Below are 26,028 nucleotides of genomic sequence, written 5' to 3' on the forward strand. Positions count from 1 at the left end.
CAGGGTCCTGGGATCGAGCCCCGCATCAGGCTCCCTGCTCTGCGGGAAGCCTGCTTCTCTCTCTCCCACTCCCCCTGCTTGTGTTCCCTCTCTCGCTGTGTCTCTCTCTGTCAAATAAATAAATAAAATCTTTAAAAATAAATAAATAAATAAAATAAATTTTAAAAATCAGTCCATTAAACCATGTAGAAATAAGTATGCAAGAAGTCTGCAAAACAAAACATACATGTTTAAGTAGAGGGATTATCTGAAATTCCAGATTTTTTAGTCACTTCATTATTTTGCTATGGCAGCCAAGTAATCCTTAACTTCAGTAGGAGTAAGCATCCTGAATCCGGCTTCATTGCAGATTCCAACCTCTATGTTATCTTCTGTCATTTGCCCTTCAAAGCTTTCCTTTAGGGTTAATATGGCTGTGTGAATGGCATCTTTAAGTCCCAGGTCTTTCGTTATGTCTTTTCTTGAGGGAAGTTTTCCCATTCACATAGTTCTTTCCCATTGCTGTGGCTTTCTAGAAAGAAAGCTCCAGGTGGATCTGACTGAAATAAATACGGTCGCACCTCATTCTAACCACAAATTAGTAAAGAAACTCCAAATGGACAAACATCACATGAATGAGTGTATTCTTGCATCACAAAAGCTACTCTCTGTACCAGCTGAGTTGTGGGAATGGGTTCTTGGTAAATCAGATAGTATTGCTGAACTGGTTTCCGAGCTCTGTGCTCAAGCTCTCTGTAACCTGGGCCCAAGCCACACTATACACCAAGCTTGGTAATTGGTTCCACTTTGTGTACAGTACACTTCACTCATCATACAGAGCGGATTTCTGTTTCTTCTCAGTTGCTAAAACTACACCATTTGCAGCTTTATTTTATTTTTTTTAAAGGTTTTATTTATTTATTTATTTATTTTTAAAGATTTTATTTATTTATTTGAGAGAGAGAGAATGAGAGAGAGCAAGCACATGAGAGGGGGGAGGGTGAGAGGGAGAAGCAGACTCCCTGCCGAGGAGGGAGCCCAATGCGGGACTCGATCCAGGGACTCCAGGATCATGACCTGAGCCGAAGGCAATCGCTTAACCAACTGAGCCACCCAGGCGCCCAAGGTTTTATTTATTTATTTGACAGAGAGAGAGAATGACTCAAGGGCACTCATTATCATTACTCCATTTAACATTGCATGGCGGGTCCTAGTTGATTTAATAAGTTGAGGAAGCTAATTAACAAGAATATTAGGTAATCATAATAATTACACATGTAGTGAGATACACAGAGAGACAAAGAGATGAAGAAAGATGGGGTACCTGGGTGGCTCAGTCGGTGAAGTGTCTGCCTTCAGTTTAGGTCATGATCCTGAGGTCCTGGGATTGATCGGGCTCCCTGCTCCATGGGGAGCCTGCTTCTCCTTCTCCCTCTACCATCGCCTACCCTGCTTGTGCTCTCTGGCTCTCTCTATCTCTCTGTCAAATAAATAAGTAAAATCTTTAAAAAAAAAAAAAAGAGAGATGAAGAAAGAGAATCCAACCGAATCTACATATAATCTTTTGCAAGGTCACTGTATTTAAAGTCATCATGCAAGAATCAAATCTATATTTTATTGACAACAGCAATGAGCACTGAAATAAACTTATACACACATAAAGTCTATCATAACAGTCTTTTTAAAAAAAACTTCAAATACCTAAAAATAAACCTAATAAAAATGTACAAAACCTCTACACAAAAAAAGTATAAAACATAATTGAGAAGAAATTGAGAGGAGTTAGGGGCACCTGGGTGGCTCAGTTGGTTGAGCATCTGACTTTTGATCTCAGCTCACATCTTGATCTGAGAGTCATGAGTTCAAGCCCTACACTGGGCTCCAGGTGGGGCCTACTTAAAAACAACAACAGTATATATAATTGAGAGGAATTAAAGAAAACTTAATAAATGGGGAGGGGAGGTAATGTACTATACCCAGGATTTGAAAGAGTCAATATGATAAAGATAAAAACTATGTATAAGATCCACAGCTCTCTCAAGTAAATTCCTAAAATTCTAAAATTTGTGGAAATATAAAAGACAAAGGTAGCTAAGAGAATACAGAAGGAGGAGGAGATAAAGGACTAACACTCTCTGGATAGCTATTTGTTATAAAGACATAACAAATATGACACTGTGGTATCTGTGCAAGGATGGACAAATAAACTGATGGAAAGACTAGAGATTCCAGAAACAGACCCATCCTCTCATTGAACACTTGATCTATGCTTGGAGGTACTGCAAAAAGCTGAGGAAGGACAATCTTTTCATTAAAGAGTTGTGGTTCAGACATCCAAAGGGCCAAGAGACACATGAAAAAGTGCTCAGCATTGCTCGGCCTCAGGGAAATCCAAATCAAAACCTCAATGAGATACCACCTCACACCAGTCAGAATGGCTAAAATTAACAAGTCAGGAAACGACAGATGTTGGCCGGGATGCAGAGAAAAGGGAACCCTCCTACACTGTTGGTAGGAATGCAAGCCAGTGCAACCACTCTGGAAAACAGTAGGGAGGTTCCTCAAAAAGTTGAAAATAGAGCTATTGGGGCTTCTGGGTGGCTCAGTTATTAAGCGTCTGCCTTCGGCTCAGGTCATGATTCCAGGTCCTGGAATAGAGCCCCGCATCGGGTTCCCTGCTCGGTGGGAAGCCTGCTTCTCCCTCTCCCACTCACCCTGCTTGTATTCCCTCTCTCGCTGTGTCTCTCTCTGTCAAATAAATAAATAAAATCTAAAAAAAAAGAAAAGAAAAGAAAGAAAGAAAATAGAGCTACCCTATGACCCAGCAATTGCACTACTGGGTATTTGCCCCAAAGATACATGTAGTGATCCAAAGGGGCACCTGCATCCCAACGTTTATAGCAGCAATGTCCACGATAGCCAAACTATGGAAAGAGACCAGATGTCCATCAACAGATGAATGGATAAAGAAGATGTGGTATATATATACGATGGAATATTATGCAGCCATCAAAAAATGAAATCTTGCCATTTGCAACGACGTGGATGGAACTAGAGGGTATTATGCTAAGCAGAATAAGTCAATCAGAGAAGGACAATTATCATATGATCTCACTGATATGTGGAATTTGAGAAACAAGGCAGAGGATCATAGGGGAAGAGAGGAAAAAATGAAACAAGATGAAACCAGGAAGAGAGACAAACCATAAGCGACTCTTAATCATAGGAAACAAACTGAGGGTTGCTGGAGTGGAGGGGGGTGGAAGGGATGGGGTAACTGGGTGATGGACATTGGGGAGGGCATGTGATGTAATGAGCACTGGGTATTATATAAAACTGATGAATCATAGGGGCACCTGGGTGGCTCAGTCGTTGGGCGTCTGCCTTCAGCTCAGGTCATGATCCCAGGGTCCTAGGATCGAGCCCTGCATCAGGCTCCCTGCTCGGTGGGAAGCCTGCTTCTCCCTCTCCCACTCCCCCTGCTTATGTTCCCACTCTCGCTGTCTCTCTCTCTGTCAAATAAATAAATAAAATCTTTTAAAAAAAAAACAAACTGATGAATCATAGACCTGTACCCCTGAAACAAATAATACATTTTATGTTAATTAATTGAATTTAAATGTTTTTAAAAAGTGAAAAAAAAGTTGTGGTTCAATTATGTACTAACAAGGGGGGGAATGAAACTTGATTCCTACTCAAATAATATGCAAAAATATCATTCTTGGTGAATTACAGACTTAAATGTAAAAAAGTAAAACAATAAAGATTTTTAGAATAAAACATAGGAGAACATCGTCATGACTTTGGGCAGGAAATACTTTCTTTTTTTTTTTTTTTTTTTTAAAGATTTTTATTTATTTATTTGACAGAGAGAGACACAGCGAGAGAGGGAACACAAGCAGGGGGAATGGGAGAGGGAGAAGCAGGCTCCCCGCAGAGCAGGGAGCCCGATGCGGGACTCGATCCCAGGACCCTGGGATCATGACCTGAGCTGAAGGCAGTCGCTTAACCAACTGAGCCACCCAGGCGCCCAGGAAATACTTTCTTAATGGATACAAATGGCACTAACCACTAAGGAAAACATTTACAAATTGGAGTAAATCAAAATTAGGAATATCTGAACATCCAAAGATAGCATTAAGAGAAGTAAAAGACAAGACAAGTGAGAATATGTTTGAATTACATATTTGACAAAGGAAGACCCAAACGAAAAAGATAAGTAGAAAAATAGGCAAGATATTCACTTCACAATAGAGATACTCAAATGGCCAAGAAACATATGAAAAGGTACTTAATCTCAATTGTTATCAAAGACATGCAAGTCAAAACCACTATAATTCCACTATCTAAAAAGACAAAGCCAGTGTTGGCAAGAATGTAGAAAAATTAAAACTCTCATACACTATAAATGGTACAAACAGTTTGGACAAATGATTTGGAAGAATCTACAGAAGTAGAACCTGGAGATTCCCTCAGACCCCAGGAATACAGCCTTAGATATGTGCAACAGAAATGCACGTGCCTGTGCGCCAAGAGATATGCAGGAGTATCTGGGGCAGCAGTATTTGAAATAGCTTAAAGCTGGAAACACCCATAATGCCCATCAGCAGATAATTCCGTTATCAATGAACAGGTACGTTAATTTGGGTGTATTCCAACAGCAATGCAAGGGAACTAATTTATAGTTGCAAAAATGAATTAATCTTATCAATATAATGCGGAGCTAAAAAAGAGTCGAAAAAGAGCATGCTGTGCATACACAGCTCAAAAACAGACAAAACTAACCTATGGTTTGAGAAGCCAGATTTGTGCTCTCCTATGGGAAAAGTGATCCAGAGAGGGGCTTCTGGAGTACTAATAATGTTCTATTTCTTGATCTGGGTGGTGGGTACAGGGTGTGGTTTGAGCCAACGTGTCATGCTCTACGCTTAGAATGTTTGCATTTGGGGCCTGCATATTTCCCTAATGACTGTTGTTGTTTTTTTTTAATCAAGTAAAAGAGAAATTGAAAGCTGAGAATGCCCTTGGCCATTTGGGGATCTTTGGGCCACTAAACAAAAAGAGAATAAACCATGTTGATTGATGATGATTACCAGGTGGAAATTAGGCTACTGCAACCCACTGAGAGTAGAGTACTATTCCTGAAAGCCAGTCCATTCACCGGGTGTTTCTTAGTATTCCCTAGCCCATAGTACTGGTCAGTGGGAAACTGTAGCTACCCAGTAAAGATCAGACTACCAAAAAAGGCTTGGAAAAGAATGGGAATGATTTGGATTATACCACCAGGTAAGAACTCTGACCTCCTAAGGTGACGGCAAAGGTGATTTATGAGAATAGTGTACTAGGTGGTTTAAATTCGTTTATTTTCTTCCCACTGCTGCATTGTAAACCTGGGGAATGTGCATCATTTTCCTTCAGGGAATACATCTTGTTCTCACGTTCTTATTGGTAGGTTTTGACTTAGCTAGAGAGGTCACTGACCCAGGCTCAATACTGACTTAAAATTTAAGTGATAAATTTAAGTTTATGAAGTTAAATTTATGAAATCCAAGTTATATAAAGTTAGGTTGAAAAGTTAAATTTGTGTTAATAAAAGTTTGTCTTTAATATGAAAGGTCATTATATTGAAATGAAGGCCCTAGATTTCATGCTGTTTAGTGTAAGTATGGGAGTGCAGTCATTTCCAACCATTTAAGGATTTCTTTTAATGTATATGTGTCCATACCTGAGTGTTTACTTATAGATGACTGCCCCCACATGATGGTAGTGCTGCCTACATTCATTGAAAAGAGTTTAAAAGGACAGAATTAAGTGTTGTTATTAAATAAATTTATATTTAATCACAAAAGGTATATTCTTTTGAAAAATGGAAACAGATGCATGTCAAGTCACAGGGAGGTGCCCCTTAGATTCCTAGTGTCCACAGGCAGTAATCTCTATGGTAAGGTTGGAAGTGGGAAGTTTCAAGTGCCTTTCTGTCTATCCTTCTCTCTTGGTTGTCGTATTTTTAAATTCACATTTTCACATCGAAAAATAATAGTAAAATGTATCACCTCTTTGTTTCCTAAGAAAAAGATGATACAACATCTATGCTGGGGATGAGGAAGAGGATCTCAACCAGGCAAGTCATAGAATGTTCCAGAAAAACATGAAACTGGCCTGTAAGTGGCAATTCTTACTGCCTTGGGAGCCAGTTGCTGTATCAACTTTTTTTCTTTTTCTTTCTTTTTTTTTTTTAAAGATTTTACTTATTTATTTGAGACAGAGAGCACATGAGAGGGGGAGGGTCAGAGGGAGAAGCAGGCTCCCCGCTGAGCAGGGACCCCGATGTGGGACTCGATCCCGGGACTCCAGGATCATGACCTGAGCCGAAGGCAGTCGCCCAACCAACTGAGCAACCCAGGCGCCCCTCAACTTTTTTTCTAAAATTGGACCCATCCTCAAGGAAAGCCTCCAGGAGGTGAGAGCTCATGTTCTTTTTCATAATTTTTCTGAAGCAGTGACTTTCTTGAGAGACATACTGAAGGAGTTAAATTCACTAAAAGGAATCTCTCCTTCCTTGTGATCCGCCCTGCCCCTCCCCTTTCCAATCGGGTGGGCTGAGGCTGCAAGCAGCTGTGCAGAACTCCTGTACTTGACCAGCAGTTTCTATTCCCACTGGGAAGTTCTCCTCAACTTTGTCAGAAGGACTGAGTCACACTTTGCTGAATTCCTCCAGTGATCTTTTGTTTCTCTTATTTATTAGCACTCTGGACAACTGCCCAGCCAGTGGAGAAACTACCTCTTAGCTCAGTTCTGCTTAAGATTACTGGTGGTGGTAATGGTTGATGGCTGGGCCAATTTTTGACAAGGATGTTTATTTAGGTTTTAACTTAAACATCACTTTCTTCACAGAGGCCTTCCCTGACCACCCTAACTAAATCAGCTCCGCTCACTGCCCATGTTACTCTATTTTATCTTTGTCACTGCTCTTATCAGTACCTGCCATTAACTTATCTACTCATTGGCCCAGCAAGATCCTCAAGAGCAGAGGCTTTGTTTACCCCCATTGTCAAGAGTAGTGCCAGGACCCAGAAGGGGTTCCTGTTTGACCAGTTGACCAGTATGACCAGTATGACCAGTTTGACCAGTATGCTAAAAGAAGGTTTCCAAAAGAAAGTAGTTACATGAATTTCGTGTCTATATCCTGGTGGTGTGGCTTAATACACATCTCAGTATGATTTTCAGCTTTAAGGATACAAAAGAGTGAATCCTATCCTTTAGGCACCACCATGACTTTGGGAAAATTCTGGATGGAAATGCATTTCACAATTAAGTGGCTAAAATGTCTTTAACTTGTGCTTGCTTCTGCAGCACATATACTAAAATTGGAAGGATACAGAGAAGATTAGCATGGCCCTGTGCAAGGATGATATGCAAATTCGTGAAACGTTCCATATTTTTAATAAAACAAGATGAAATCAGAGAGGGAGACAAACCATAAGAGACTCTTAACTATAGGAAACAAACTGAGGGTTGCTAGAGGGGAGGGGGGTGAGGGGATGGGGTAACTGGGTGATGGGCATTAAGGAGGGCACTTGATGGAATGAGCACTAGGTGTTATATAAGACTAATGAATCACTGACCTCTACCTCTGAAACTAATAATACATTATATGTAAATTAATTAAATTTAAATTTTAAAAATGTTTTAAAAGTGAAATAAAATGTCTTTAACTTTTGGCAAATTACACCCTTCCCTACTGAGCATCATGCCATTATTATCAGCTTCAGAAAAAGCATCCGCAAGGCAGACATGACAAAGTATAAGTCTAAGAACTGGAAGATTAAATCTGAGTTAAAATTTTACTCCAGCAAGGTAAGGCCCTTTAGTTCTACTCTTTTTTTTTTTTTTTATTTGAGAGAGAGAGAGAATGAGAGAGAGCACATGAGAGGGAGGAGGGTCAGAGGGAGAAACAGACTCACTGCCGAGCAGGGAGCCCGATGCGGGACTCGATCCAGGGACTCCAGGATCATGACCTGAGCCGAAGGCAGTCGCTTAACCAACTGAGCCACCCAGGCGCCCTATTTTTTTTTTTTTTAAGATTTTATTTATTTGACAGGGAGAGATACAGTGAGACAGGGAACACAAGCAGGGAGAGTGGGAGAGGGGGAAGCAGGCTTCCCGTTAAGCAGGGAGCCCGATGTGGGGCTCGATCCCAGCACCCCGGGATCATGACCCGAGCTGAAAGCAGACGCTTAACGACTGAGCCACCCAGGCACCCCTTTAGTTCTACTCTAATAATAACTTCTCACAAGTTCAGAAGTTATGAATCAGAGACACGGCCTAATGAAAGGTGATGCACATCCTGGTCTCTCAGTTAACTGACTGGATGGCTGTGCTGGCTCTCAGGAAAAAAAGAAAAAATTAGGAGGTGACACCTTTCATTTTTCAAGTTAAACATTTTGTCTTAAAAAAAAAAAGCACAGAAGATTTTAATGTAAAAAACACAGATCACTAAAACTTTCTGGACTGGACAGCTGAGACACCGTCCCTGGCCTTACTCTAAGTCACCCAGGGCTGCACCTCAAAGGCCGGGACAGGTGGAGGGAGGAAGCTGCTTGTCCCACTGCAGCTGGGAGCCCCCGCTGAGAGCCACACCTGCAGCTCTTCAAGCAGCCAGGACCCTGCTCAGTGGCAACAGCAAGGGGGGCCGGGGGGATGGCTGGGGTTGCTGTGGTTCTGCTATCAGAGACTCAAGTCCATTGTATTACCTGACTCCTATTTTTCTCCAAGGGCTGGGGAAAACTAGAGAAAATACCTGTTGCCTCCCTAATCCCCTGCTGTCTGTTTCCACACTGACATGTCACTGCCCTGCTGAATGCCCTCCAGGAATGCCCACTTCCTACACGGAAGTCTCACACACCATCAAGATGCAGGCTCCTGATCGGTCTGCCCTGGACCCCATCACTCCCTGACACACCCGATGCCCAGATTGGCCTGGGTTTCCAAGTTCCCTGACTTTGTCCTGTTTGGAATAGGACAGAAAAGCAGAAGAGAAGAAAAGAGACCCTGTGTTGGTGGCTTCCAGGCTTAGGATTAGGCTGAGACAGAGAGCAGGGAGGTCAAGGTTAGTCAGATCAGAAATGAGCGACCCAGAAGCTGAGCAAGGGCAGAGGCTGTGGCTGCCGAGAAAGGGATTCATTTCATCGATTCTAAGACAAACCTGATTTTACAATCATACTCTATTCTCTCTCTGAAGTCAGGATGCATCTGTCTCACAATAAATGATGTCCTAGCATTCTGTGATCATTTCGCTGGTACTATTTTTAAGTGATACGACGAAGTCATGGTACGTCAGCTTTCCCAGCACCCTGGAGGGCAGATGTAGAAAAAGTTACAGAGGATGGATTTCCAGCAAGTTCCTCAGCTTGGCACCACAGCACCTTCTCCACAACCAGTGAGCCATGGCTGTGGTCTCCCTACCAAGGTGTGGAGTGGGAGCAATCCTCTCAGGAGCTTTCCCGGTGTAACTGGAAACAGCCCCCATATGCAGAAGGCAGGCTGAGACTGAAGAAAGAAGCAGGCTACTCCATGCTGGTGGGAGGCAATTTTAATAATAACAAAGGCAACTCATGTAGGAGGCTTGTCTTGGATGCAGCAAGACCAATGGATCCCCACACCCATCCTCCAAATCTTAAAAGTTTATAAAGAGTTTCTAACTGGGCTTAGTCTCATGTACTGTGCAAGCATTTTCAGCATCATATCATCATCTCAAGGCTGTCCTTGGTGCAGCCTCTTGGAACAGACATGCCAAGTGGAACCCACATTCCAAGAACAGAGCGGGGAGTGAGGAGGCCCAGAGTGCTTGGGTACAGCTCACATCTTTTTTATCACATTCCTCAACAGGTGGGGAGGCCTTCCTTGGGTACCCTCTCTCAGCATGAGCAGTGGAAGCTGCCCCTTATATCTGCTATTTCTGTATTCTTCAGAGTTCTCTTTCCTTCTTATTAGTCAATCCTTGTTACTCTGACCACCATAATTGGTTTTGTTGTTGTTGTTTGTTTCCCCGGTAGAATTTAGTGATTCATCAGTTGCCTATAACACCCAGTGCTCATTACATCCCGTGCCATCCTTGATGTCCATCTCCCAGTTACTCCATCCCCCCACCCACCTCCCTTCCAGGAACTGTCAGTTTGTTTCCTAGAGTTGTAAGTCTCTTATGGTTTGTTTCCCTCTCTGATTTTGTCTTATTTTATTTTTCCTTCCCTTCTCCTATGTTTATGTTTTGTTTCTTAAATTCTACGTATGAGTGAAATCCTATGGTATTTGTCGTTCTCTGACTGACTTATTTTGCTTATTAGCATAACACCCTCTAGTTCCATCCACGTCATTGCAAACAGCAAGATTTCCTTCCTTTTGATGGCCGAGTAATAGTCCATTGTATATACAGTCCCACAGTAATTATTATTTTTTTTAACAATTTTATCTTTATTTGAGACAGAGAGAGAGAGAGACACAGAGCACAAGCAGAGAGAGAAGCAGGCTCCCCGCCGAGCAGGGAGCCTGATGCGGGACTCGATCCTACGACCCCAGGATCATGACCAGAGTCGAAGGCAGACGCTCAACAAACTGAGCCACCCAGGCGTCCCAGTCCCACTGTAATTATTAATACAACAGTCCCCCCTTACCCACAGAGGATACAATCCAGGACCCCTAGTGGATGCCTGAAACCATGGACAGTAACAGACCCTATATAGACTATGTTTTTTCCTAGACATACATACTTGTGATAAAGCTTAACTATAAATTAGGCACAGTAAGAGATGAACAATAATAACTAATAATAAAATAGAACAATTATAACACTAGGCTGTAATAAAAGTTATGTGAATGTGATCTCTTTCTCAAAATAGCTTGTTGTACTGTACTCACTCTTCTTCATCTTGTGATGATGTGAGATGATAAAATGCCCACATGATGAGATTAAGTGAGGCAAATGATGTAGGCATTGTGACCTAGTGTTAGACTACTATTGCCCTTCTGACAATATGTCTGGAGGATCATCTGCTTCCAGACCTCAGTTAACCTCAGTAACTGAAACTGTGGAAAGCGAAACTTTACATGGGGCGGGAGGCGGGGGTGGTTACTGTACGAAACCCTCTCTGGTCAAATTAGTATGTGGCTCCTCTCCTGATTGGATTTGAACGGGTACAACACAAATAGCCTCTGTTTTGTGAAAAAGAAAAAGAGAAGGAAGAGATGGAAAAAGATAAGGAAAAGATGGATAAAGAGAGAGAAAAGGAAAAGAAGGTAGAAAAACAGGTAAGAGACAATAAACAGCAAGAAGAAAATAAAGGAAGGAAGCAGAGATAAATGAAACAGGGGTGGGTGGGTGAGGAAAAGACAGCCTCCCACTTCCTGTTTGCTCAGGCTCTGAATCCAGCAGTCCCCACTCCCCGCTGTCCTACCTCCTTATCCCCTCATACAAAGTAGCCAAGTAATTCAGAAGCCTGGCTAGGGAGTTACTGAGGGAGCTGGTGAATCCCTCGGACCCTGGCAGCTCTCTTACATTTTACGCAGCCAGTCGGGGGAACCCCGCCTGCCTCACCTGGTCCTGGCCACACAGAGCAGCACTATTCCAGAGCCTTTCTGTAGAAATCTGACCAGCATCTCTTTTTTGGAAAGTGCTAGCTCAGAGTAAGACACAGAGCCCCCGCAGAGAGGACCACAAGTTCTGACACTTGTGTGGAAATCATCATTTCTGTGTATGATGATAAATTATAAGAAGAAAAGGAAAAAAAGCTTTATAATGAGAGAAGAGCTACACAGACATGAGGCAGGAACCAGAAAGGGTATGGCTGTTGTAATAATTTGCGACTTAGGTAGCCCAAGACCACATCCCAGAAAACTTGCTCCTGGGAATTAAAAGCAAGCTAAGATCCAGATTCAGCACAAACACGTTTGCTTCTACCCATAACATGTGTGGCTGTTGAAAAGCATCCCTTATTCAACGGATAGACTGAAGGTGTGTGTTACATTCTCACTTGCGTGCGTTGAGGGCGCTGGAGTGGGGAGGAACACAGTGAGAATCATTACCTCCGATGTCTAACTTTAGCACGGTTTATAACTACCTCAAGGGCTGGTTAAACTCCGAGTGTTGGGCTCTTCCCACAGAGTTTCAGATTTAGGAGGTCTGGGGTGTGGCCTCAGAACGGCAGGTCTAGGAAGGGCCCAGATGACACTAACCCCCACTTTGAGAAGCCCTGGCCTATCCTCATATGATGAGCTCATCAGCGGAAAGCAGGGGCCCGCCAGCCTCAGAGGCCAGAACCAGAGTGAGCGCAGATCCCAGTGCTGCCACTCACTGGTGGAATCACTTTAGGAAAAGTGGTAACCCTGTATCTTAGTTTCTTCATCCGTAAATTGGGGGTGATGATAATGGTACCTCAATCCTGAGATTAGCATATGGATGAAAGGAGCTCAAACATGCAAAGTGCTTAGATCATGCTTGGCACATAGCAAGCACTTTATAATTGTTTTCTTAAATAAAAATACAGGTCCTGGAGTCAGACAAATGGCTTAGATTTGGCTAGATTTAACCATTCTGAGCTTCAGCTTTCTTATTTGTAAAAAGGATAAAAACAAATCTTACAGGGTTTTCATGAAGATTAAGGAAGCTAATACGTTGGTTATTAAATCTTGGCAAATGAACATATATCCACCCTTCAGGCCCTCCAAAGGGCGGTTCGGCCTGCGAGGGTGTTGGCTCTGTGGGGTAATGCTGCCCCCTGCTGGATAGCTATGCATCTTTAGAAATTAACTGGCCCTCTCTTCATCGAGCAAAAAAGCTAATAATCTTCAACAAGTTTATATTCTCTGAACACGTTTCTTTGGCCGCTGTGATCAAACATGATTGAATTAAATCACTCGCAGTAAATGGTTTTCCTCACTCGGCAAAAGAATGAGCCACTTGGCAACTTACTTTGGCTGCAGCCTCATTTCCAACTTTTATTTTTATAGAGAAAATTGGCTGTGTTGAGATATTCCTGTTTAAATTTTCCAGTTTTCATGATTGTTGCTTCCCTGGGAGTTGAGAATATTGGGATGACTGCCTAGTCGTGTGCTGGATGCTTTCCAGCTCACGTAGCGGGCTCACGCGGCTCAGTAGCAGGCTGCACTTGAAACACTGAAGTGTTAAAACCAGGTCCCTGTGATTTGTAACGTGCCAAAGCAGCTGGACAACGCGTCAACGAGCAAGTGTCCCTCTGTGTTCTGATGAAGCGTTATTCATAAATGACGGGATTTGAATTTCTCTTAAGTTTCACGTTACAAAATGTTATTCTTCTTTGATTTTTCCCAGTCACTTATAAAAGTAAAAACCAGCGGTGCCTGGGTGGCTCATCAGGGTAAGCATCGGAATCTTGATTTTTGCTCAGGTCATGATCTCAGGGTGGTGAGATCAAGCCCCAGCTTGGGCTCCGTGCTGGGCATGGAGCCTGCTTAGGATTCTCTCTCTCCCTCTTTCTTTGCCCCTCCCTGCCCCCCCATAAATAAATAAAATAGGGGCGCCTGGGTGGCTCAGTCAGTTAAGTGTCTGCCTTTGGCTCAGGTCATGATCTCCAGGTTCTAGGATCAAGCCCTGCGTCCGGCTCCCTGCTCGGCGGAGAGCCTACTTCTCTTTCTCTCTCTCTCCCTCTGCCCCTCTAGTTCTCTCTCTCTCTCAAATAAATTCTTAAAATTTTTAATTATTAATTAATTAATTAAAAGTAAAAAACGTATACCAAAAAAAAAGTTCTGGCCAGTTTGGGTCTGCAATCTACTTTGCATCCACCAGGGTCCATCCACATCCTGATGGTACCAGACTGGTGAGTTAAGCAGACATGATGGTAATGTTATCCCTGCATTTTTTAGACCCCTGAGGATGGCACTAATCTCTGCCACTCCCCTCAATACAGCATTTTCTCTCTTTGCCAGGGGTACATTTTTGAGCTTCCACCTGGCTTTCCTTTCTATGGTGAATTTCTCCCCACAGGCCAAGGATCCAATACAGATTGAGAATTTTTGCATCAGGGTTTATAAGGGATATTGGTTTGTAGTTACTTTTCTTGTAATGTCTTTGTCTGCCTTTGGTATCTGGATGCTAAACTCATAGAATGAGTTAAGAAGTGTTTCCTTCTCTTCAATTTTTTGAGAGAGTTTGAAAAGGATTGGTGTCAGTTCCTCTCTAAGTATTTGGTAGAATTCACCTGTGAAGCCATCAGATTCAGAGCTTTTCTTTGTCAGGAGGTTATTGATTCCTTATTCAATTTCCGTACTAGTTATAGGTCAGTTCAGATTTTCTTTGTGATTCAGGTTCAGTAGGGTATCTGTTTCTAGGATTTTGTCTAATTTACCTAGATTATCCAATTTGTTGGCATATGAGATTGTTCATAGCACTCTCTTATAATCCTTTTTATTTCTGTATGATCAATAGGAATGTCCCCTCCTTCATTTCTGATTTAAATAATTTGAGTCCTTTTTTTCTCAATCAATCCAGCTAAAGGTTTGTCAATTTTGTTAATCTTTTTGAAGAATCAACTTTAGATGTCATTGATTTTCTCTATTGTTTACCTATTCTCTATTTTATTTATCTTGAGTCTAATTTTCAGTATTTCCTTCTTTGTGCTAGCTTTGGGTTTAATGTGTTCTTTTTCTAGATCCTTAAGATGTAAAGTTAGGCTATTGATTTGAGATCTTATTTAATGTGAGCGTTTAAGGCTATAAATTTCCCTCTTCACACTGTTTTCAATGCATCTCATCAGTATGGTATGTTGTGTTTTCATTTTCATTCATCTCTAAATATTTTCTGATTTTTCTTGTGATTATTTTCTTTGGTCAACTGGTGTTTAAGAGTGTGTTGTTTAATTCACCCAACTTTGTGAATTTTCATTTTCTTTGTTATTGACTTCTAACTTCATCCTGTTGTGGGCAGAGATGTATGATATTTTGTCTTTGTTTTCAATCTGTTGAGACAATTTGTGACTTAACATATGGTCTATCCTGGAGAATGTTCTATGTCCAGTTAAGAAGAATGTATACTCTGTTGTTGTTGGGTAGAGTGTTCTGTATATATTTGTTAGATCTAGTTGGTTTATTGTGTTGTTCAAGCCTTCTGTTCTATTTATTTATCTTCTGTCTGGTTGTTCTTCTATCCATTATTGAGAGTGGGGTATTGAAGCTCCAACCATTATTGTAGAATTGTTCGTCCTTCCAGTTATATCAATTTTTGCTTCATATAGTTTGATGGTCTGTTATTAGGTCTGTAAATGTTTATAATTGTTATATCTTTTTGTTGTGCTAAAAATTTTATTAATTTTTCTTTGTCTAATGTAACTTTTTAAAATTTAATATCTATTTTGGGGCACCTGGGTGGCTCAGATGGTTAAGCGTCTGCCTTCGGCTCAGGTCATGATCCCAGGGTCCTGGGATCGAGTCCCACATCGGGCTCCCTGCTCAGCGGGAAGCCTGCTTCTCCCTCTCCCACTCCCCCACTTGTGCTCCTGCTCTCGCTATCTCTCTCTCTGTCAAATAAATAAAATCTTTAAAAAAAAAAATTAATATCTATTTTATCTAATGTAACTTTTTGTCTAATGTAACTTTGTCTAATGTAACTTTTTGTCTAATGTAACTTCTATAAAGTTAATATCTATTTTGTCTGATGTTAATATAGCCACTTCAGCTCTCTCTTAACTATTTACATAGGATATCTTTTTCCATTCTCTCACTTTCAACCTTTTTGTGTCTTTGGATCTAGAGTCTCTTGTAGATAGCATATACTTGATCTGGTTTTTATCCATTCTGCCAATCTCTGTCATTTGATTAGGGAGGCTAATCCATTTACATTTGAAGTAATGACTGATAAAGAGAGATTTCTGTCATTTGGCTACGCTTTCCTATATGCCTTACATCATTTTTGTCCCTCATTTCCTGCATTACCATCTTCTTTTGTGTTTAGTTGATTTTTTGTGGTGAAACATTTTAATTCTCTTCTCATTTCCTTTTTTATATAGTCTGTAGCTATCTCCTTTGTGGTTATAATAGGGGTTATATTTAACTTCTGTCTTAGTCTGTTCAGGCTATTACTGCCAGGTGAACTGGGAAGACCCCGGGCCCTGGGGCCTCAACCCAGCCAGACCCAAAGGTTCTTGGTGTTGTCACGAGAATAAATTCAAAGACAAACATGCAGCACAACAGACTAGAGACACCAACAGGAAAGTTTATTAAAGCAAAAGGTATGCTCGAGTTATGAGAGTAGGCGAGAGAGAGAGTGAGCAAGCTGTACACCCTGGGGGTTGGGTTTCTATCCATCTTTTATTGACAGTTGTTGACTAAGGAGTGGAATAGTCATTACTTGGGGCAGGAAAGCAGGGTTTCATGCTTTTTCTTACTAATTTGGTCAGGGTTTCCTGTCATGGTACCCGCCATCTGGTTTGATCCAGCTTCCTGTGGAGTGCTGCCAGGACAGGCCTCTGACCTTCCCGATAGTTGGTCATAACTTCCTTGTTGCTGATCTCCAGGTATCCTGTTAGAACCTAATTGCCTAATCTAACACTATAACAAAATACCATAGAGTGGCTAGTTTACAAACAATAAAAATGTGTTTCTCACAGCTGTGGAGGCCTCTTAGTCCAAAACCAAGCCACCAGCAAATTTGGTGTCTGGGGAGGATGCACTTCCCGGGTCATAGATGGCTCTTTTCACTGTGTCCTCATATGGCAGAAGAGGGGAGGGAGCTCTCTGGGATCTCTTTTATAAGGGCACTAATTCCATTTATGAGGGTTCCACCCTTATGACCTAAGCACCCCCTGAAGGCCCCACTTCCAAATACCATCACATTGAGGGTGAATTTTGGATGCATTCAGAATTTTGTTGCATTCAGTCTATAGCAACATCTTAAAGTTATAACATTCTACATTTATACAGCTTAACTTCAATAACATACAAAAACCCTTTTCCTATACAAGTCCATCTCCATCCCCTTTCAGTTATTAATGTCACAAAATTGCATCTTTATGTATTATGTGTCCAAAAACATAGACTAGTAATTGTTTTTTATGCATTAGTTTCTTAAACCATATAGAAAAAGTGTGGAATTACCAAATCAAATTAAAAATAATACTAGCTTTTATTTTATTTATTTTTAAAGATTTTATTTTTTATTTATTTGACAGAGAGAGACACAGCAAGAGAGGGAACACAAGCAGGGAGAGTGGGAGAGGGAGAAGCAGGGAGACCAATGCGGGACTCGATCCCAGGACCCTGAGATCATGACCTGAGCCAAAGGCAGATGCTTAATGACTCAGCCACCCAGGCGCCCCAATACTAGCTTTTATAACTGCTTACATATTTAACTTTATCAGAAATCTTTACTTTTCCATATAGTTTCAAGTTACCACTGTCTAGTTACTAATTACTAGTGTCTAGTGTCCTTTCATTTCAGTCTGGAGGATTTCCTTTATCATTTCTTGTAGGGCAAGCTTTTGTTTATCTGGGAATGTCTTCATTTCTCCCTCATTTTTTTTTTAAAGATTTATTTATTTAATTATTTGAGAGAGAGAGAATGAGAGATAGCACGAGAGGGAAGAGGGTCAGAGGGAGAAGCAGACCCCCCCGCCGAGCAGGGAGCCCGATGTGGGACTCGATCCCGGGACTCCAGGATCATGACCTGAGCCGAAGGCAGTCGCTCAACCAACTGAGCCACCCAGGCGCCCTCTCCCTCATTTTTGAAGGACAGTTTGCAGGATATAGGATTCTTGGTTGACACTTAGTTTTCCTTCTGGTCTCTAAGGTTTCTGATGAGAAATCTGCTGGTAATCTTATTGGAAAAAATAAAATTATCTTCCTCGGGGCGCCTGGGTGGTTCAGCCTTTAAGCATCTGCCTTTGGCTCAGGTCATGATTCCAGGGCCCTGGGATAGAGCCCTGCATCAGGCTCTCTGCTCAGTGGGGAGTCTGCTTCTCCCTCTCCCTCTGCCCCTCCCCCGCTTGTGCTCTCTCTCTGTCAAATAAATAAATAAAATCTTTTTTAAAAAATAAAATAAATAAAATTATCTTCCTTTTAGCTTTATAGGTGTATTAATAATGTACCTTATTGTGTCTTATGCAACAGAACATTTCTTATAGTATCATGATGTTGGTTGAGTTGTAGCATCATTTTGAGACCAATCATTCAGAATTTAAAGAAAAATGAATTAAGTATTTTAAGATTAGCTGCTAGGAGCTCTTTAAAAGCCAAACCATATTACAGATTTTCAAACTGGAAATGAAAAGACGACTGAAACATCTTACAGATTCTAATTTCTAATAAGGGAAATAACAATTGCTATAACCCACATAGACAGAAAGCTCTCTGGGATCCTTATTCTTGAGACCAAAAAGTAAGAAAAGCACTAGGTACTATCTCCAGCTGTGATTGGTCCATTTCTTGCTGGTGACCTCATAAAGAACCTGTAAAGGAAAAACAAAACACATTTTTGTGTGTCTCCTCTACTCTCAATACTCTACTACAGCACCACTTCACTTCTGACATCAGATGTGGGAAAGTCTCCACACACCAAGCAATTCTGTGACACCAGCTGGGGGTCCTATAATTTATCTCAATTCTGACACTATCTACTGGAGATAGCATCAGATCCAACATGTTAAGGACCTAGTCCTACAAATTGTGCCCTCCCCTTCAGATGCCCATGGCAAGTCCAAGGTTGTTGTGCCCTGTGCTTCTGACTAACCAGCTATAGATTGGAGGTTACCACGAACCCCTCCATAGATTCACAGAACTCTGGAACACAGTTTACTCACTAGATGGCCACTTTATTATAAAAAGATATTGTCGTCAGGTGAACTGGGGAGACTCTGGGCCCTGGGGACTTAACCCAGCCAGATCCCAAGGATTTGCTGAAGGTTCTTGGTCTTGTCATGAGAATTCAAGGACAGACACACAGCACAGTGGATAAGTGACAAAAATGGGAAAGTTTATTAAAGCAGAAAGTACACTCAAGTGAAGAAAGCAGGCAAGCTCAAGAGAGCTGTGTCCCAGGGGGTTGGGTTTCTATCTTTTATCAGCAGTTGTTAACTAGGGGCAGAATATTCATTACTTGGGGCAAGGAAGCAAGGTTTCGTGCTTTTCCTTCCTAATTTGGTCAGGAGTTTCCTGTCATGGCATCAGTCATCTTGGGCCTGTCTGATTTGATCCAGCTTCCTGGGGAGTGCTGCCAGGATAGGCCTCTGACCTTCCCCATAGTTGGTCATGACTTCCTTGTTGCTGATCTCCAGGTATCCTATTAGAACCTAATTAACTGTCTATTCTAACAATGTAACTCAGGTTTAGCCAGATGGAGAAGATGCATGGGTCAAGGTATGGAGAAAGAGGCCCAGAGTTTCCATGCCCTCTCTTAGTGCCACTCTCCCCAAATCTCCATAAGTTCACCAACCCTGAAACTCTCCAAACCCTGTCCTTTTGGGTTTCTATGAAGGCTTCATTACATAGACATGATTGATTAGATCATTGTCCACTGGGGATTGAGCTCAATTTCTTGTCCCTCTCCCCTTCCCTTATCTCCAACTCTTTGTTTTGGCTCAGCTCACGAACTCAGGGTCGTGAGATCAAGCCCCACATCGGGCTCTGCGCTCAATGGGCAGTCTGCTGGAGATTCTCTCTCCCTCTGCCCCTCCCCCTGCCCATGCCCCGACTCTCTAAAATAAATAAATAATTTTTTAAAAAATAAATAAATAAACTAAAATGGAGTCAGGAGACCAGCAGAGGAAGCTCTCAAGCCCTACCATTCCTGGTCAGTTGCAGACCAGCAAGACAAATGTACCTTGCAAGTGGTTGTTTTATTTCCTGAGCCAGAGAAAGAAAAGTTTCCTCCCCCCTCCCCCACATCTTGCCAACCAGGAACCTAACCAATGAGAGATTACAACCCAGCCAATGAAAGGCCATTACACTTCAAATTCCCAATTTACTCCATTGAACTTTTTATTTATAACAGCCCTCCCAACAGCCCCTTCTTCCCCTATAAAAAAGCATTATCTCCTTTCTTCTGGGAACTTGTCTATGACTTTGCCATAACCTGCTTGTTCCATATTGCGATTGTCTGCTATTTCAAATAAACCCATTTTTACTAGTAAAATAATTGACAGTTTAATTTTTAAGGTTAACACTTGATTGTTAGAAAGAATGAATTTATACCTACAAGTTCCCACTAAGCTGACTGGTTAAAGGCTTTGTTAAAAAAAGAAGAAAATCAAGGGCACCTGGGAGGCTCAGTGGGTTAAGCGTCCTGGGATGGAGCCCACATGGAGCCCCGCAAAGGAAACTCCAAGGAGCTGTACAAAATGGAAGGATTTTATAGGCAGAACAAGGAGGTTCTTAGCAAAAGAAACAATTGTTTGAGGCAAGGTCACCTTCCCTCAGGAGGAAGAGCTGGGGGTCTTATCATGCAGATTACCTCTCTAGTACTGACCAGGAAATTCCAGCCTAGTTTAACTCCTGGGAAAGGTTGAAACTGAGTTGGGTTTAAGTCTTATAGTGTAAGTCTTACGGAGTTTGGCCTGTTGTTTATTTTTTTTTTTAAGATTTTATTTATTTATTCATGAGAGAGAGAGAGAGAGAGGCAAAGGGAGAAGCAGGCTGCCCAAGGAGCAGAGAGCCTGCTGTGGGACTCGATCCCATGACCCCGGGATCATGATGCTTAACCATCTGAGCCACCCAGGCGCCCCTGTTGTTTATTTTTAACAATTGTAAGAAAGTGCAGTTTCATCTATTCTTATTTGTTCACTCTTCAAAGTGCCTATAAAGTGTCTTATCATTCGGGGCTGTTTTAAAATATAGTATATTAATAGGAAATTTCAGTTACAGTAAGGCCAACAGATCAGGAGATGACCAACACTGAAAATATAGTTTCTTACAGTACCTGAGAGGAGAGGGCATGCCATGAGGGAGGCCACACAAGAAAGCACCAGTATAGAGGCAAAGAGAGAGGAAGTATAGATACGACTCTTTACTGTGGTCTCTGAACGAATTGTTAAAAACAAGGTAACAGGTCCAAAAACGGAGTCACAAAATGGTCCTAGGCCCCATGTCACCAGAGACTTAATAACAGTTTTGGCTCTCCCAGAAATGGAATCTTAACCAGTCATTCAGGAATCACCAGGTCAGCACTAGTGAAGTAATCTGCCTGATAGATCTCAGCTAAGGGGAAAGTGACCTTGCTACACCAATCTCCTTTTGCTAGTATAACTTCCTTATTCCTGTTCCCTTCTGCCTATAAAAGTCTTTCATTTTATACAGCTCCTTGGAACTCCTTTCTGCTAGATAGGATTCTAACTGGCTTCATGAATTATGGACTAAAACCAATAAAATCTTTAAAATTTATTCAATTTAATTTTGTGGAGTTTTTTAAGGTTTTTTTGGGGTTTTTTTTAGATTTTATTTATTCTTTTGTCAGACAGAGAGAGAAAGAGAGAGCACGAGCAGGGGGAGTGGCAGGCAGAGGGAGAAGCAGAAGAATCCTTGCCCCACTGAGCAAGGATTTTCGCCCCGCATGCCAGACTGGATCCCAGGACCCTGGGATCATGACCTGAGCTGAAGGCAGACGCTTAACAGACCAAGCCACCCAAGGCATCCCAAATTCTGTTTTTGTTTTTTTAAAGAAGGAACATGCAAAGCAGGGTAAGCAGGTTTAAGATCAGCTAACAAATAATTTCAGGGGTCTGGGGCATAGGGTTTTCCCTGAGACCTTCTTTCCTCTCCATAGGACTCATCCCTTCTAACACGCCAGGCTCCGTTTATTGTCTGTCTCCCCTCCACGATGCCAGGTCCACAGGAGCAGCAGGGGTTTTGTCTGTCTTAGTCACTGCCCTGCATACAGCCCAGTGCTGGGCACGTAGTAGAGGCTCAACAAATAGTGAATGAACAACACTTACTGTGACTTGAAATGTTCTTGTTTGTGGTTTCCTTTTTGGGTGAATGTCTGTGCCCTCATCAGGGACTTTCACGTTCATAGTCGAAACTCTAGGACATAGTGCTGCTGGATGAACTTGGAGACCTTGGGCTTTGAAGCCTCAATCCAGCCCATCCCAAAAGTGTCACTGAAGGCTCTTGGTCTCTTCACAAGAAAGAATTCCAGGAGAGACATAACACAGCAGATGAGCCGTACAAGCAGGAAAGTTTATTAAAGTGAAAGTACACTCTCAAGATGTGAGAGCAGGAGCTCAAGAGACAGCGAGCTGCATGCCCCAGGGTTTGGGTTTCTATCTTTTACTGACAGTCCTTAACAAAGGGTGAAATCTTCATTACTTGGGGACTAGATTTCTTGGAAGCAGGGTTTTGTGCTTTTTCTTCCTTATTTGGTCAGGGGTTTTCTGTTACGGCACCTGCCATCTTGGGCCTATCTGGTTTGATCCAGCTTCTTGTGTCTTTGTTTGGGAGTACTGCCAGGACAGGCCTCTGACTTCCCAGAACGTTGCCCTGACTTCCTCTTTACTGGCCTCCAGGCATCCTGTTAGAACCTAATTAACTGCCTACTCTAACAATAGTAGCTGCTCAATAAGCATGTCTGATGGAATAAATATGCCAGTTACTATACCTAACACAAGGAACCAACCATGATATACATCGCTGGGGCCCTTAAGGGACTGACAATCTATTTTGAGGTTACAGTTACTTTAAAGAAATTATTAGAGAATCAGTCTGGTTTATTATTGTCATGAAACAAACAGTCTCAAAACTTTGTAGTTTAAGGGGTGCCTGGGTGGCTCAGTTGTTAAGCATCTGCCTTCGGTTCAGGTCACGGTCCCAGGGTCCTGGGATTGAGCCCTGCGTCGGGCCCTGCGTCGGGCCCCGCGTCGGGCCCTGCGTCGGGCCCCGCTTCGGGCCCTGCGTCGGGCTCCCCGCTCCGTGGAAAGCCTGCTTCTCCCTCTCCTACTCCCCCTGCTTGTATTCCTGCTCTCATTATCTCTCTCTGTCAAATAAATAAATAAAATCTTAAAAGAAAAAAAACTTAGTGGCTTAAAATAACTTATTATTATCTCTCATAGTTCTGTGTGTTGCCTTGACTCAGCTCGGTAGCTCTTGCTCAGAGTTTCTCCTGCTGCTGCCATTGCTGAAACACCTGTCATCTAAACGTTCAGCTGGACTGTGCATCCTAGATGGCTCCATCACACACTGGCAGGTGCTGCTGAGCAAGAGTTCTGAGAGAGAAATCAGAAGCTTCCAGTTCTCTTAAAAGACAGGCCCAGAACTGGCTCAAGCCTCAAAGCAGTCACAAGCCAGACCAGATTTAGGAGGGTGGAGGGAAAGACCCTACCTCTTGAAGGGGGAGGGGTATCTTATGCATATAAGGGGGGAAGGAATTGATGATGGATGTCTTTAGAAATAAACCACAACAAAGATTCCATAAGGGATACAACAGTCAATCTGGTGCTGAGTGCCAGGGCCCAACACAATCTGGCTGTTTTCTGGGAGCTCACAGTTCAGCAGAGAAAACAGATATACAAAAAGGTCAGTCTAGAACCTTGTATGAAGGAGTAACTAGTGTGAAGCTTGTCCTTACCATAAACACAGAAAACTGGACCAAATATGAAAAACAACTCCTTCTGGTCATTGGAAAACAGGTACAGGACAATGGGGCTGATGGGGGAACCATCCAAGACAAGTCTGGAGTTGGAGACCATGTGGCAAAGTACCATACGGATGGCATCAGGATTTGGGTTTTATCTCTTAAGCTGGGGGAATCTGTGTGATTTTGTGGACAGATGTGAGGATGATAAGTAGGTAGCGCAATGAGGGTCTGGCTTTTTGGGGTTCAACCCGAAGGCTGGATAAGAAGAAGGTTTAGAACATTTGCAGTGAAGCTATGCAGGACGTACCCCTGTCTACTCAAGGAGGGTCATAGATTTGTCATGCATACTTTGAGTGGATTGTGGTAGCTGGATGATCCTTAGCACTAGACACTTTGTAGGTACTCATTTGCTAAATGAAGACTAGGAAACTACAAAGTTGCAGGAACCGAGGAATGGGGGAATGTGGATAGGCTAAATGTGGAAGAGAGGGTCTTCCAAGTTCTAAAGTATAGAATAAGGTATTTGGGGGCTGGAAATGTTGACATTTCAGTCCCTGGCTCCAGGGCTGAAGGTATTGTTCAAAATGTCCGGAGCATTAGGTTTCTTTGAGACATGGGAGAAGATACTGGGAAGATGGGAAATGCCTCTTAGGCACTTGGAATTGCACACCCACCCTTCTGACCTCAGCCCTGGGAGGTGGCAGTTTATTATGTTCAGGACTATCCCCAAATCAAAGCAGTTGCTTTCTCTGATTTTGTAACTTTGTGATGACAATGAGACATTTCCAGAACAAGAGACTACGACCTTTGGCAAACTGTTTTTCTAACTGCTTCATTCTTGATCTGGGACAATGCTCAATGACACACAGCTATGTCCACTGTACACTCAATGTTCACACACCCATTAACATTCACTGAGGCCTTACGGTCTGGACTGTTCCAGACACTGAAGTATAATAGGGGTGAAGCAGGCAGTGATCACATTGCATGCAACGGAAACATTGGTGAGGGAGCAGGGAAAAAGTAAGTGTAATATACATAATATCCAGGGGTGATATGAACCAGGAAGGAAAATAAACACAGGAAGTATGTTTTACAAATTCATGAAAGTGAACAGCTTCAAGGAGCACACAGTGAAATGAGTAGCTGTTCCAAATAAAGACAATAGTAACTACAAGGACCTCAAGACTATGGTGGCTGCATGCTGAGAATCTTAGCCTCAATTTTTCCTGCAGTCTCTATGTTGCACTTCTCTGAAGTTCTTGGTATCAGATTTCTAGGTAATTAACCAAAGCTTAGGTCACCAGACTCTTGAAATCAGCATATACAATTTCAGTGATTTTAAAGTGAAAACACAGAGAAAGCCGAATACCACATGATTTCACTCATATGTGGAATTTAAGAAAAACAACAGATGAACATAGGGGAAGGGAAAAAATAGGGAAGGAGGTAAACCATAAGAGACGCTGAACTCTAGGAAACAACCTGAGGGTTGCAGGAGAGGTGAGTGAGGGGAGGGGTAACTGGGTGATCAGCATTAAGCAGGGTGTGATATAATGAGTAACTGGTATTATATGCAAATGATGAATCACTAAATTATACCCTTAAAACTAATAATACAGTATATGTTAACTGAAAAGAATTTAAATGAAGAATTAAAAAAATAAGCTGGAAACAGTGAGATAGCCTTTCTGAAGGATGTATAAATTTTGTAACAGAGGACAGAACACTATTACAGTGAAAAAAAACCAATGATAAATAACATGAGAGCTCAACATTCTCAAACCCAAGAAAAGGAACTTAATAAACATTCTAAAATACCCAAAAAGTAAGTCAAATAATTTCACATGGATCAAATGAAAAAAAAAATCAGGATCTTCTGTTAGAATATAAATCCCTACATGAACTTCTTAAACCAAGATTGAGGCCAGATGTGTCCTAAAATAAAAAACGAAAAAATCCAAAAAAAATTTAATGTTTCCATAATTAATTGATAATTTCAAAACACAGGACATTATTGCTACTTAATGTGAAGTGAAAGCAGGAGAGAAACAAAGTAAGAAATTCAATACATGATATGATAAAGTACAAACTGTACATTAAGCCCAAAACAAGGACTCAAGATAATCACAAATTTAATTTAGAACAAAAACCCAAGACAAAGACTCTAAACGAATGCAGAAAACAAACACGGGAAAAAAAGTTGAGACAAAGGGAAAAAAGAGTTGAGAAATGGGCAAAAATGCATTCACACCAGTCCGCGCCACAATAGGTAAAAGGCAGAAAGAGGAGAACAACCGGATTAAAGACACCCTGGCTGCAGGTCCTAACCCCCAGGGGCTCCTCCACGACCAAAGTCCTCACTGGCACGACCCCATTCCGAGGGCTAGATACGGAGCCAACACAGTCTCCTCCTGTTTGTGTGTGTGTGTGTGTGTGTGGTGTGTGGTGTGTGGTGTGTGGTGTGT

The 26,028-nt window shown here is 42.0% G+C and overlaps 1 non-coding gene and 1 pseudogene across 1 annotated transcript; one reads left to right on the forward strand and one right to left on the reverse strand.

The window, feature by feature from the left end:
- Positions 1-276: 276 nt before the first annotated feature.
- On the reverse strand, positions 277-23,672 carry LOC110582318 (annotated as a pseudogene).
- LOC123325143 lies at positions 7,317-7,422 on the forward strand. The gene has a single exon (XR_006540253.1). It is a non-coding gene; the product is annotated as a U6 spliceosomal RNA (small nuclear RNA).
- Positions 23,673-26,028: the final 2,356 nt, after the last annotated feature.

The sequence above is a fragment of the Neomonachus schauinslandi genome, chromosome 6 (assembly GCF_002201575.2).
Source record: "Neomonachus schauinslandi chromosome 6, ASM220157v2, whole genome shotgun sequence".
Classification (NCBI taxonomy): domain Eukaryota; kingdom Metazoa; phylum Chordata; class Mammalia; order Carnivora; family Phocidae; genus Neomonachus; species Neomonachus schauinslandi.